The 12,905-nt window shown below is 40.0% G+C and overlaps 1 protein-coding gene across 4 annotated transcripts in view; it reads left to right on the top strand.

Annotated features, from left to right (window-relative positions):
* gnb1l (guanine nucleotide binding protein (G protein), beta polypeptide 1-like) overlaps positions 1 to 469 on the top strand; it is a 76,035-nt gene extending 75,566 nt beyond the window's left edge. For all 4 annotated transcript variants that reach the window (XM_037531452.1, XM_037531455.1, XM_037531451.1 and 1 more), the window contains one exon: positions 1 to 469. This exon is cut by the window's left edge and continues 1,183 nt beyond it. The gene's annotated coding sequence lies outside the window, so the exon portion shown is untranslated.
* Positions 470 to 12,905: the final 12,436 nt, after the last annotated feature.

Below are 12,905 nucleotides of genomic sequence, written 5' to 3'. Positions count from 1 at the left end.
TCAGGGGTGGCAACCAAGATGTTAAAAATAACCGTTTTGTCCTTGACAAAAGTCAAACCACCTTGGGAGCCACAACATTTTATATCCATTTTACTGTCTTGGCTGTAAATATGTCTCAGTAAGTGCTAATGTCCTAATATAGGCTAAATTATAATGTAAATGAAAACGCTTTACGGTTTAGCACAACTACAGCTGCTTTCTCGCATCTCTGGCAGGAAACAAAAGTTGAATAGTTTCTTGTAAGATGTCTCAATGTATAATTTTACGAGGCTGAAGGCAGCTTCTCATTGGCCAACTTTCTTTTTTGAATTTTTCTGTTCCACCTTAAATTGCACCTCAGATGCCAGAAGTAAGTAGTAAGTGATACTTTTTTGATCCTACAAACGGGGAAATTCCACCTCCGCATTTAACCCATCCATGAAGTGAAACACCACATACACACTAGTGAACACACACACTAGGGGGCAGTGAGCACACTTGCCCGGAGCGGTGGGCAGCCCTATCCACGGCGCCCGGGGAGCGATTGGGGATTTGGTGTCTTGCTCAAGGACATCTCAGTCACAGGGCCAGTTCCCTAACCTCCAGCCCACGACTGGCCCTGGAATGGGAAAATTCAAACAAGAAGCTGGCGAATGAGAAGCGACTTCAGCTTCAGCGACTTTTTAGTGTTCGACAGTTTCTGCAGACTAAGCGTATCAGGAAACCAGCTGGAGTGGTTATAAACAGAAATAAGTCAGTTCGTCTACAAATTCTTGATATCCGTCTTAAATCTCTCTCTTTACGTTTTTGTTAGCTGTTTGCTAGGCGAGGCTGTCTTCTGCATTTCAGCGTTAAAGTTTGGTGAAATAGCAGTTGTAGGCTACATTTAACTTCAGTGTTTAAGACCATTTATTCCTAAAACTGTGTTTGAACGATCAGCAGAGCTTTATTTTGCTGTAAAGGAGGATCATTTTATTTTTGGAGCCGCAGCGGGGCAGTAAAGGAGCTGCGTGATTCCGACCCCTGCACTAAATAAAGAAGTGATCCCTTAACACTTGGAGACCATATATCTGTTCATGCAGGCCATGTGTTCCAACTTAGCTCACGCTTCTTTGTGTTTATCCACGGCTGCTGAACTTAACACGCGCGTATGTGCCGTCTGCTGCAGGCCTAATGTAACTGTCTGTGTGTATGTGCCATACCTGTGGTTGTTGGGAGTACCTAGAACATTCTTTCCTCGTTCACACTGGTTCATTTGCCTTGTTGTTTTTTCCCTAGTACTCAAGCCACCTGCTGACCTTAAAATGGGTGGTATAGAGAACGTTTGGCCAGTGTATCCTCGGCTTTATGGTGCAAATGACCACAGTGCACCATTACCATTGCTATGCTGCTCTCAGTAGCTCTTTCAACCACTTTGCCCCCCCCCCATCACCCTCCTCATCCATCTTCATATTAACACTCCCCTGTCCTCGAAGGTCACAGTCCCTACTGGACTCGGTGCTTATGCTTTTGAAAGGTAATAAAATCAAGGTTTTGGTATAATTGAACAATTAAGACGTAAACAAAGTCATTGAGAGTGATTGGAAATGCACCTTTCCAGAGACGGTAATAGGAACCAGACACCTGGAGCCTCTAAAAGCTCCCTCACAGAAAGATATTGAATCAAATGAGTTTGGATGTGCTGCCTGATGTCTGAGATCTTATTTTAAAGTAGCTTTTAGTGAGGTTTTTGGTGTCGAACGCGTTCTTTTAAATCTGTTCAGGGCAGAGAGGCACATGCGAGGCGTTGTAAGGCAAGATAGTCCCCAAGAAAACCTTTTTTTTTTTTTTTTTTACTGCTGTTTTATCACCAACATTACTTATAAAAACTCAGAAGACGTGTAGGTTCACTGGTCATTTTCAGTAGTGGATAAAAAAAAAGTAGCTGTGTTTTTGTTGCAGACATCGTGACCCCTGGTTCCCTTCAGCACCGCTGTAAAGAAACCTGAGTCAGTTTTTCTGTGATGAAGCGTTTCTCATCAGACCACTCTGAATGGCTTTGCGTACATCATGAATTATTTCGATTTTGGGGAAAGTATTTTTGGTAGTATTTAGAAATCCTTTATAGAGGAACTCCCTATAGAGGAACTCAGAGGTCAGAAGGGCTCCAGGCTGCGCGTCTTGTTTTAGTTCATCACCACAGGTCACCTCAACTTCACACACACAAACCAACAAACCCGAGTTGTTTTAATTCGTTATATAGTCGTTCTCTGAGCCGGGGCCTTTTCCCGTCTGCGCGATGTTTGCTCTGCTGCTGGGAGCAGTGCTTCAGTAGACTTGTATTTGCACTATAAGTCGCACCTGAACGACAGTGTGTAATTCACGGCTGTTTTTCCAAACCTGCTGGTGAGCTTAAATGCTGCCCTCTGGACTGACCCAGCCCACATTCATCACTACGGGGCTAATCAGTAGCGCGCGGACAGGCCTGTTTGTTAACAAGATTCATTGGGCCGGCTTAGCGGCGTTTAATTTGGTCTGTAACAAAAGCCTCCTTTGGAAGCAGCTCTGCTGTAGCCAAATTAACTGCGACATTGTTCGTGTTGTTGTGTTTGTTTTACTAAACTGAGCTCTATTCATTGAACCGGGAAGGAATGACGTTAATTAATGAACTGGTTTAAACTGAATAAATGGATTGTTTTCATGTGAGCGTGATTCATTTTTATTTGCGTATTCAGTGATGTATAATACTCCTTTAGGTGCAAGGATTACTTCACTCAGTCCTGACTCGTGGGCAGCCTCAGAGGAAAAAAGCGAACTATCATAAACTATAGACGCGTTTCGGTGTCACAGTGTTGCTGTAGAAATACACAATATTGCATTTCTGCAATTGTAGGTCTCATCACTGTGACTAGGTTTGCCTTTAAAGCTAAAACGAATGTTTTGTAATGAATGTGTTTGTTGCATACGTTTGCAGGCTTAATGGTTCAGCCATAAATGGAAATTGAGTCAATGAAATCTTTTATCCCATTGGGCACAGATTTTTTTCTGTTTATCCAAAGTTGCTCAGATTTGGTGGAAGGCCACTTTGTGGCACTGCCTGTCCAATGAACATCTGGAATTTTTCAGTACTCCCATATCTCTGATATTAACCAAAATAATTAATATCTCTGATGTTAATATTAAAAATGTAATAACAAAAAAAATCGGACCGCAATTTCTTTCCAATGTCTTACCTGTGTTCACAATTTACCTGTATATTATTGTAATCCGACTTATTCTGAACAATGAACAATGTGGTTATTCATGCATGTGTATATGTGCATATATATTGCATATTTCTGAGTTTAAAAAAAGAGAGATGGTGGATTTATGATGGTGGTTGTCATAAAGATGTTTAACTGCAAACTTTTGACCTCATGAATTCTATAAAACAATATAAAGTGGGTATACGTTGCAGATTTGTTGAGATATTGCCTTATTTTATCAGTTTATGACAACTGATCAGATCCGAGATGAAGGAAACACAAAGTTTCCCCTAAAATACGTCAAAGTTATTAAAAATTGAGAGGAAATAGCCTTTTTGACCAAAGGCAGCTGTAGAAAAGTACATTTAAACTGGCAGTATGAACGTAAATGGATTAATAGCTTAACCCCTTAACAAGCCATGGGCTCGGCAGCAGGCCCAAAGCTTTATTACACACTTCTTTAATCTAAGAATAGCTCCATTAGTCCCTGTAATTACTGCATAATAAACCTTTGTATGAAATCTGGATTGTTACGGGTTTAAGTTGTTTTGACAGTTGTTTACAGTTAGGATGAATTACCAAGTACAGTTATAGGGCAGTGAATCTGTGCCCTATATTTAAACTGTCCCATAGACCTTGATGTCACAAAGTAGCTGAATCTACCCCTAATTCTCTACTTGAGAGAAGTCAGAGTAAAACATTAGGCTATGATTCATAATAAAAGTCTTTTGTTTTTGGTTTCTGTGTGTCACGAAGCCATTTTCAGTATCGTTTTAAGTGTAGTGTTACAACAGAAGCAGGAAATGTGGGTTAGCATGTTTGGTAATATGAGACTCACAAGGTCCTGAATGATGAAGCCACTCTTTTCTTTAACCTCTTATTCTCCAGGGTATGTTTTGGTTTTTCCGTCTGAATTTACGTGACCAAATCGTATGAACTGCATGACATAAATGTACATTTTTATTCTATTTATTTTTGGTCGAATCTGCCCTCAAATTAACACGTTAAATGTGTTTTATGACCACGCGTATTACTATATGCTGATGGTGGTAAAATAGTGGTGAATCTTAAAAAAAAGTATTAGTTTAATTACTTTCTGAGAAGGAACTTTCACATGAATCACACTCTTTAGACGTCTGGTTCCTATCACAGCCACTTTCTCTAGAATGCGTGACGAGCCTTTTCACAGTAGCTTTGTTTACCTGATTTAGGAGAAACATCAAGAGCAGAAATTGTGATAAACAGTCATATCTTGAAGTGTCCCCTGTTACCCGATGGCCCGTTGAATGCAGCCTGTTGTTGGATGGTATAGAAGCTAATAATGAGAAGAGGGAGGCAATAACAATCGCCAATGAGGTTCAAGTGAACTCTTTCAAGTGGAGGAAATGGGAATCTTCCCATCCCGTCCATTTGCCCTCCATATGACGTGAATCCATCATGAAGCCACGCGGGGATTCCATAGAAGATCAAACGGCACGTGGCCGTTCTGCCCCACAGAAGGGCAAGTGGCCTTGGGATATCCCATTAGACTGTACAGGATGGGGGCTGGTGGGAGGTGGAACTATAGAGGCCATCCTCTTAGAGGAAAATAACAGCGGGCGAGTCGCCGGTCGGAGAGGAAGACAAAACAGTTCGTGCCACCCTCGGCCTTCGTGAGCCCGGCCCTTGACGTCCCTGGACGTCCCATTGGAAGCCTTTGGTCCGTGACCTCTGTGGTGAACCGTCTACATGGTAACGGCTTCCTACATCTCCTGTAGACTCTGAATGCACAACAAAACCAATGGTTTTCTTAGGGGGGGGCTGTCTTCCGTCCGCTGGGCCATAAATCAAAAACGCCAAATATTTGTGTTGAGACCTCTTAAATCACCAAATAATAGATCATTCAAGGAAGTCAATAAAGACAGAGGCCCTGCTCCAGCACTGGATTGCATTCCTGTTTGTGTGTAAAATCTTTGGCACTGTTAGTTATTTTTGGACAGTTTTACTATTTGTCTGCAGTCACTGCTGCAAAGGAACACTGAGTCTAAAGGAGATTTTCACCAATTCTTCAAGATTTCAGAGTAATTCACCGCGTAATTTGAATGTGAATGGTGTAGGAACCTGAGGTTGTGATATCTAGAACACAAATGCAGCCGTTTTATTTACCATTCAGAACAGCAAGTGAACCTATATGGGTAAAATAGTGGTGAAGATGAGATCTTAGAGTGTGAAGACAGCCTCACAACACGTCACATGTTCCTCTTCAACAAAAAATTAGATCCAAAACCTTATAAAACTATCATAAACATGACATCGCTTTCTGTGAGGGAGCTTTTAGAAGCATTTAACTCTTCGGACGTCTGGTTCCTATCACCACCACTGTGAGCAGCTCTGGCTTAATACGTTTCTCCAGAGCTGAGCGTTTCCCAGCAAACCGGTCTGAATGACTTTATTAATGTGGGCAGTTTGGGGAAACCTGTGGAAATCAGCTTTAATATAACGATGAGTTCATAATCAGCATGTAATGTTTGTACATTTAGACTAAAATGTTGAACAGAGCAGTGTGATCCTATTTTGTTTCATCACCTCAAACTGGATGAGGGTAAAAACCTTCACTCTTATAAATAGATTCCTAAAGGAATTTTTCAGTGCTATATAACACGATTATGTAGAAGATCTTTCAACTTGTAAACGGTTCTCGACTCTCTCGCGTGATCAAATGATTTATTATTTTGCTTGATTTTCTTCTGGACTGTTAATTCTAATTAAATGTTTGGTATACAGTTGTGTCCACATGTTTGCACACCCCTTTATTAAAAAATGACGTTTTGTGAATATTCTAACTGAAATACGGCACATTTTAAAGCACAGCTTTCATTTATTTGCTCAATTTAACAAATATATAATAGAAAATGTGCTGTTTTAGCCCAGGCCATATTTTTCCCTATATATTACATTCAGCCTATAAAAAGTGGTGTGCACTAAAATGTACAAAAATGTGTTCTCTGTAAACATAAAAACATAGTTTGATGGGGGGGCTTCAAAAACATTTGCATACGACTACACTAATACTTTTTAAAACGTTAATGATCATGAATTGGACCCCTATTACATATTATAACCGTATTATTACACATTTATACCTTTTCAAAGCTAACTGTGCTTTTTCTAGAACAAAGACAGGGGGCTTGATGTTAATTGCAATGGAATATATTACAATTTACGTCCCCTAAATAAATCTACTGAAGGTACCACCACAGCAGCATGGGTTTCCAATGCTAGCTCGGAGGTGCTGTGTTAATACTGCATGTAAAGCAGTTTCAATAAATAAAGCTCATTGAACTGAAGTGAAGAACTGAACTCATCCTGTCGCTGTTATCCTGTTTTTCACCAGACCTTCATGATGGACATGATGGGCTAATGGCTGCCCTCAGTGTTGTACCATGTTCCAGTCAGATGCCCTTGGGCTACTGTGGTCAGACAGGTGGAAAGGATGGTGGGTTTCTTTGCTGATGAATGATGACCCCAGGGCTAATTTCAGGCCTGCGCGCTCTGGGGAGAAACCGAGGCCTCATTTTTGTCGTTTTTGTCAGACAGTGCAGTCATTTAGACGTTGGCGAGCTCGTTGGAGGAGAAATAATCTGTGTTTGCTAACTCGGCCCTGGTGCTGATGTGTTTTTATATTCGGCATAAAACGTCCATCAGTGACGGCAAATGGATCGTGAACAGCGCTGTGGATGACGAGGCCAGAGAGAAGCAGTACGGGGAGCGCGGCCTTGCTTTAGCTTGTCTGGGTGACCTCAGGTTGGCTGTTATTTACTTTATCCGTCCTGCAAGAGCGGATTCTGTCTCTAGATGTGCCAGGCAGCCGAGGGGCGACTGTACACACGCTGTAAAGGGAGCTGTAAAACTGTAATGGGTTTGAACTCTGCTGGGGCTGTGAGTTCTGTTGAGTTGGGCTTTGTGGATCTCTCTCTCTCTCTCTCTCTCTCTCTCTCTCTCTCTCTCTCTCTCTCTCTCTCGCTCGCTCGCTCGCTCGCTCGCTCGCTCGCTCGCTCTCTCTCTCGCTCTCTCTCTCGCTCTCTCTCGCTCGCTCTCTCTCTCTCTCTCTCTCTCTCTCTCGCTCTCGCTCTCTCTCTCTCTCTCTCTCTCTCTCACATATTCTTTCTGTGTGTGTGTGTGTGGGCAAAAATGCAGGCCTGCATGGGGCGCTACACTCTAGACTTTCCACATTTTGGCAACAAGTATATCGAAGTTACCAGACAGGCCTATGATGAATTTCTTAATATACATCATATGTTCTATGATTCAATACAACAATGATCATACACACACACACACACACACACACACACACACACACATATATATATATATATATATATATATATATATGTCTGTGTGTGTGTGTGTATGATCATTGTATATGTATATTATATATATATAATACATACATACATATGTGTGTGTATGATCATTGTATTGATTAAATCTCATTATATATATATATAGTGTGTGTGTATATGTATATAATACATATATACATACATACATATGTGTGTGTATGATCATTGTATTGATTATATCTCATATAATATGAATTAATTTCGGTGACGTTAAACAAAGAAATATATGTAAATAAATAAATAAAGACAGCCAGACAAACAGTAGATGTAATATGTATATTATTGTGGAGATATCTGTATAAACCCATATATATATATATATAAGTATATATAAATATAAAATCATGTTAAAAATCATATGTATCTTATTTCACATCATATTGTATAACCAGTATTTTTATAGATAACACATTTACGAAAATTGGCTCATGAAGACACACCCCCTTTTTTTTATGATCTATGATTTTTTTTTTTTTTTATCCCAAGGCCAAACATACATTTATTTATTTTGTTAGTTACTTGTGTTTGTTTGCTTGCTTATAAGCTGTTTTATGAATGAATGAATGTATAGACAAACAAACAAATAAATAAAGAGTATGATGTCCTTATAGCCTTTCTCAAAATGGGCTTATACAGATATCTCCACAATAATATACATATTGCATTTACTGTTTGTCTAGCTGTCTTTATTTATTTATTTATTTGTTTTTGTTTGTTTAACGTCACTGATTCTTAAATATCGGGATAATGTATTGTTTTAAATTAATTCAGTGATTTAAAAAAAGTCAGAAAGTCAAACATCACATCACGTCTATTGCGTCGCATCCTATCCTGACAAATAAGTATGTAAATAATAAAGTTCATGTCATAGCATTTATAAAGGCTCACACAGGCACGCCCAAATTAATATGCATGCTCGTAAAGTGTTACTGTTAAACACGTTCTGTTTAGCCAGTTATTCATTTCTATATCTGCCATTAATATCAGCAGCCGTTATATCAAATATAACAACAACAACAACAACAACAACAACAACAACAATAATAATAGCAACAACAACAACAGCAATAATAATAATAATTATAATGGGACATAATGTAATGTAATGTCGTATTGTTTATAATAGACATAATACATATACTTTTATATATACTGTAATTTTTAATTTTATCATCTGTAGCCTTTAAAAGTAGCCGTGCAGCGACCGATCAGTAATGATGATGTAATGTTGTCCTGCTGAAATGTCCTTCAGTGTTTCCTCTGGGGTCACTGCTGTCCTGTGGGTTTCAGTATTGTTACACCTGAAGGAAATCCAGCTAAAGCTGCGCTCACAGGCTGGACATTCACTGTAAAAATAACATGTATTTCTAAAACAGTAACTTTACCAGAAAAGGGAAAAGCATTCCTACATTATTCCAAGCAATCTTCGAGTGTTTCTATTGGTCCATTCATCATCACACAATGTAAAGAATAAGAAGATTCTTATTAGGAGAGACTCATTTTAAAGTAACGTTAATGCTGTATGATATTAATACCCTTCAGATTAATTCATATGTATTTGTTTATTTCCCCAATAATTACAGCAGATTGTAACTGCTTTATTAATGTAGTATCATCGGGTCTGTTCACACACTGAAAAATTAAGAGCTGTAATGTTTAATCTCAGATTTTTATTGTTTCTGTTGATTCTATTTTAAAGCTGTTCATTTCTGTGCTCTCTTTAGCTTTTAGCTTTCCTTTCTCGTGGAGCAGCGGTAAGTTTGGGGCCGCTGTAGCTGGAAATGCTGTTTAACCTCTGAACCCTCTGAAAGTGGTTTTGCTGTCAGAGGTCAGACGTGCTGTTCCTGTACTGTGGACGCTGGATGGGGGGAAAAGACTGAAAAAGCTCATTATTACAGTGTGTTCGGTGTTCAGCCGAGGCCAGCCACAGCCTTTTCGGGGGGGTGGCCAGGTTAGACCCAGCGATTTTACTAGGGAGGCAAACTGCTAGGAATAAAAAGTTGTAAAGTAAGTAAAGAAAGTTCAAAGACTTTACGTTAACTTGACAAAGCCAGCAAACGACGAAGGACAAAGCAGTTGCAGAACTGTGAGCTTCGATAACCGAATTGGGTTTATGTAGTCGCTCCAAGTAGTTGCTATGAGGTTGCCTATAAGTTGGTGTTCCGGCTTGTTGTTAGGTGGTTGCCAAGTTGTTGCTATCCCATTGCTATTCTTACTCTTTTGGTTGCTAAGGTGTTGCTAGGCCATTGCTTTTGTATCCCTGGTGGTTGCTGGGGGTTGCCAGATGTGCGTCCTCTGTGTGTTTATAAGTTGAATGAAAGTTAGTAGTGTGTATTTAGTATTTAGTATTACTAAATAAATAATATTTTTTTTTCAAACTGACTTAATTATGAGCAGGGCTGAACCATTTGGGGAAAATATTTAACTGCGATTTTTCCAACTAATATTGCGACTGCAGTTTAAATAGCTTTTTTAAAATAAATTAAGATTCAGGCCTGATTTATATTTACATTTACATTTATGGCATTTGGCTGACTCTCTTATCCAGAGCGACTTACGATAGGCCACAGGTAGGCCAAGGCAGTGTTAGGAGTCTTGCCCAAGGACTCTTACTGGTATAGTGTAGGGTGTTTGCCCAGGTGGGGATTGAAACCCAGTCTACAGCGTAGAAGGCAGAGGTGTTACCCACTACACTAACCAACCACCATTTTCGCCAAGAAGAACAGAATATCCATCTTTTTGGCTTGAGGCTCGACGCCTGAATGCAGTGTGCCAAACTGCCAGTAAGTTGTGGTTGTGATGTCAGAACACGTGGAGGTTTGTTCGCCTCTGATTGGTCTAACTTTTCTACAGGCATTTCAAGTTAACTCTTAAAATAATGCTTTTGCTAACCTACACACTTAAAGGGTTCTCTAGTAAAGAAAGGGTTCTGCATAGAACCATAAACACTCAACAACCCATTGACGTGGTAAAGTTATTTGCGTCGTAAAATGCTGTTTTGTGTATGGCTCTATATAGCACCTTTTTGAAAAGGGTTCTTTGTAGCATCAAAAATGTTCTTTTACTGTTGCAAGCTTGGTATCATAACAATAGCAGAACCCTTTTTGGTGCTACATAGAACCACATGCAACACATTCTCCATCAATCTAAAGACCCATTTCACCATGCAAAGAACCATTTGAGCATGCAAAGTGTTCATGGTTCTACATAGAATGGCTGTCTTTACTAAAGAACCTTGAAGAACTATCGTTTTTAACCATGACGGCTATTAAAACTAATTGTAGCTTAAATTGTGATTTCTATATAAAAATCTTTCAGCCAACCTTTTGACCAAATCTCCAAATTTCCACATGAAGTCTTTTAGAGTGATTTGATCTGAAATGGTCCATTAAAGAGAGACATGCAGAGTCAGACTTGCTCACAGTGGTGGTGATAGGAACCAGACGTCTGAGGTGAATTTTGGTTTTGCCTCTTCAGAGAAGTGTTTCTCCAGAAGTGGAGAAAGCTGTAACTGTAAATTCTGTTTTAAAACTTAAATGTAAATGTAATTTATATTTAAATTTAAGTTAAATATCAGCATTTAAGTTAAAAGTTTAAATGTACAGTTTTAAATTGGCATCATTGGCATCAAGGGTGTCTCCATAACACATTCACAACATCTTAAACACTTCATCGCTTGTTCATGAACGTTTAAATCAAAGATGACTGTCATGTAATGACCCGAGGGATAAAGCAAGGTCATTTTTATTTTTGCTGTCCACAAATGAGGCATTTTACTGAAAAATATCCTTTTTCAAAATAAAAAATAAGGATAAAATTATATAGTAGTCTATTTTAATATTAGGTACAACATGTATACTTCATTTAAACATTCATTAATGTTCTATGAAGTGTATATGTACAATGTTATGAATGTGTTATGTAGACACCCTTCAAAAGTTGCAGTTTCAAGAAAGTGGCCAAAAAGGTTTATACATCCAAAAACTTTATCACAAAAAATTACAATATGAAATGGTAGCTTGTGTCGCCTGACGCCTAAGACGGTGATGCTGTGGGTAGCGCTGTCACCTCACAGCAAGGAGGGCCTGGGTTCGGTTCCCCGGCCGGGCGACCGGGGTCCTCTCTGTGTGGCGTTTGCATGGTTTCCTCCGGGTTCTCCGGTTTCCTCCCACAGTCCAAAGACATGCAGTCAGGCCAATTGGACATGCTAAACTGTCCCTAGGTGTGAGTGAATGTCTGTATGTCTGTCTGTCTGTCTGTCTTTCTGTCTTTCTGCCCTACGATGGACTGGCGACCTGTCTAGGGTGTATCCTGCCTTCCGACCGATGGCAGCTGGGATTGGCTCCAGCACCCCCGGCAGCCCAGAAGATGAAGCGGCATAGAAAATGTGTGTGCATATTTCTAAACCGCTTATCCTTCTGGATCACAGGATGGCCTAGAACATGGCCTATCTTTTCATTTTCCATGTGGTGAAGTAGGACGTTGTACGGCAAAATAGTTCCCAAATAAAACAAATCATTACTAAACAATTACCAATTACGATGATCAGCATTACGTGTAAGAGCTCGGAGGACTCGTGCAGGTTCACTGGTGGTTTTGGACTGTAACTAAAATGGCTATATTTGTGTTGTAGACCTGGCGACTCCTGGTTCCTATCACCACCACTGTAAAGACATCTTAGGCTCTACAGGGAACCGTTTCATGTTAAAACACTCTGGAATGACTTTGTTAACATCTCATTTCATTATAGAGAGTTTTTGGAAAAAAAAGTGTGGTTCTTGGTGGAAGCATCTTGTAGTTGTGTTGGTTGGTTGATTAATTAGTCATCGGCTTGTGATTTGAGCTTCAGGCCTGAAGGCTCTCGCCGTTGTTCAGTAAACGTGTGTGATTGCATGACTGTATAACTGAGTCTAATGGAACTGTTTTGTTGTTTCTACAGAATGTCTTCACGATGAATCAAGGCAGCTTTGTTTTTACCTTTGCATTCCCAAATTGGAGGTGTGCAGATTCCTGTTTTGCAGATGGAAGCCGAGCAGAATCCATGTTTGAAATATGTAAACACGCGTGTGCCAGCCTGCAGTGGGCAGGTGCACCGGCGCTGCTCTCTGACGCCTCTGCATGGAGAGATCCCGCTAAAACTGTCAAACCACTGTTTGCGCAACTCATCTTCACTCAGGGTTTGCTGTCCAGAGCAACATAGTGGGTCTCTCTCTGTGTCTCTCTCTCTCTGTCTCCCTGTCTCTATCTCTGTCTCTCTCTCTCTCTCTCTCTCTGTGTCTCTCTCTCTCTCTCTCCCTGTCTCTTTCTCTCTCTCTCT

This window comes from Pygocentrus nattereri, chromosome 20 (genome assembly GCF_015220715.1).
Source record: "Pygocentrus nattereri isolate fPygNat1 chromosome 20, fPygNat1.pri, whole genome shotgun sequence".
Classification (NCBI taxonomy): domain Eukaryota; kingdom Metazoa; phylum Chordata; class Actinopteri; order Characiformes; family Serrasalmidae; genus Pygocentrus; species Pygocentrus nattereri.
This window is presented reverse-complemented; position numbering and strand designations above follow the sequence as displayed.